The 2,030-nt window shown below is 33.3% G+C and overlaps 1 pseudogene; it reads right to left on the bottom strand.

Annotated features, from left to right (window-relative positions):
* Positions 1 to 810: 810 nt before the first annotated feature.
* On the bottom strand, positions 811 to 1,211 carry LOC109439246 (small ribosomal subunit protein eS12 pseudogene; annotated as a pseudogene).
* Between the last annotated feature and the right edge of the window lie 819 nt (positions 1,212 to 2,030).

The raw sequence follows: 2,030 nt of genomic DNA, 5'->3' as shown, positions 1-2,030 counted from the left end.
GATGTGAAATACAATATGGGGAATATAATCAATAATGTTGTGATGATTATGTAGGGTGCCAGATGGGCACTAGATTTATTAGGGGGATCACTTCATAGACTGTGTAGATGCCTGACCAATATGCTATACTCGTACATCTGAAGCTGAAGTAGAATAATATTGAATGTCAACTATAATTACATATATATGTGTATATATTTACATATACATATATATCTCCATGGGACGTGGAGTATAGCATAGGGAAGATAGTCAATGGTTTCGTAATAGCTATATATGATGTCAGATGGGTAGTAGATTGGAGGGGTTATCACTTTGTGAGGGATGTAAATGTCTAACTATTACATTGCTTTGTACACCTGAAACTAATTTTTTTAAAAAGACATATGAAGAAATAAAGAACAAGGAAAAGAGTAGCTACACAGAGATAGATAGATAGATAGATAGATAGATAGATAGATAGATAGATAGATAGATAGATAGATACAGCTATACATATAGATATATATAAAAGCCAGAAGTACTTTTGCTTTGTAACTCCTTTTTTCCCTATATGATTTAAGAAGCAAGCACACAACAATAATTATAAATTTATGTTAATGGGCATACAATGTTTGAAGATGTAATTTGTGAAAATAAATGATGTTGGAGCTGTAAAGCGGCAGGTTTTGTATAATAAAAACTATTTTTTTCTTTAATCAACATTATTGTTATAGTGTTAAGATATTGTATTCCTTAGGTTAATGATTAAGGATACCATTAAAATAAACATTTTGTCTTATTATTTTTTTAAACAAAAGCCAAGTTTGTTCATTTCTTGTTTTTGAAGTACTCCTTGATGACATCCCTGGCCTGAGACTCTTTGCCATACTCCTTAACCACCACACAATTGCAGCCAACCGCTTTATGGGGTTTTCCTTCTCTGTCAATTTTACAAAGGCCTACTCATTCCCTAAGTTTATTGTTGTCATCCAACTTAATTAGTTTGATTTGGTGTACAGAACAAAGGTCCTCCACCAACACTTAACATATATAGGCTCATCACTGTTGGATGCAAGCACACACAGATGAGCTTGGCGCTAGTCTAAGGCTTTGGCAGCTTTGGGAATTTTGCATGTTAGGCCATCATGGATGAAGGTGGTCTTCAGAACCTCTTGTAAAGCATTAGTAGTGTCCTTTATACCTCCAGCAGCAATGCCTTTCTTGGCCATAGCAGTGGTTAACAGGTTGAGCAGAATCTTGAATGTACCTGATCTGCCACCTCTGTGCTACTCTGCCACAGTAGGGAAAGAGCAAGGAAAACATTTTAAATATACAGAAAAGTAAATGAGAAGGGAATAGAAATGGTACAGTAGAAAAGATCTGTCCATCACAAAAGAAGGTAGTAATTGAGGAATTGAGGGAAAAAAATGTATGACATGGAGAACAAATAGCAAAATGGAGTAGTAATTCTTTCCTAACCAGTAATTACTTTAAATGTAAATAGATTAAAATCTCCAATTTAAAGGCAGAGATTGACAGAAGGGATTTAAGAAAATATGACCCAACTATATGCTGTCTAAAAGAGACTTACTTTAGATTCAATTTACAAATAAGTTAAGAATAAAAAAAAAAATTCCATGCAAATAGTAACCAAAAGAGACATAATGCCGGACAAAGCATGTTTTAAGGCAAAAATTGTTTCAAAAGACAATGAAGGACATTTTATATTGATAAAGTTTTCAATCTATTAAGATGTAACAATTATAAACACATGCACTGCATAAAAAACTCCTAAAATTTATGAACTAAGCTCCCCAAAACTGAACTAAGCTGAAAGGGAAATAGAATTCTGCAAAAATAGTTGGAGACTTCAATACTCCACTTTACATTATGGGTAGAACAACTAGACAGAAGATCATTAAGGAAATAGAGAATGTGATCAACATTATAAGCCAACTACACCTAACAGATTATATATCAGCAGAATATACATATTTCTCAAGTGCACATGTAACATTCTCCAAGATAGATGGTATGTGTTAGATAAG

The sequence above is a fragment of the Rhinolophus sinicus genome, chromosome 18 (genome assembly GCF_057876585.1).
Source record: "Rhinolophus sinicus isolate RSI-liver-muscle chromosome 18, RSI-T2T, whole genome shotgun sequence".
Taxonomy (NCBI): domain Eukaryota; kingdom Metazoa; phylum Chordata; class Mammalia; order Chiroptera; family Rhinolophidae; genus Rhinolophus; species Rhinolophus sinicus.
This window is presented reverse-complemented; position numbering and strand designations above follow the sequence as displayed.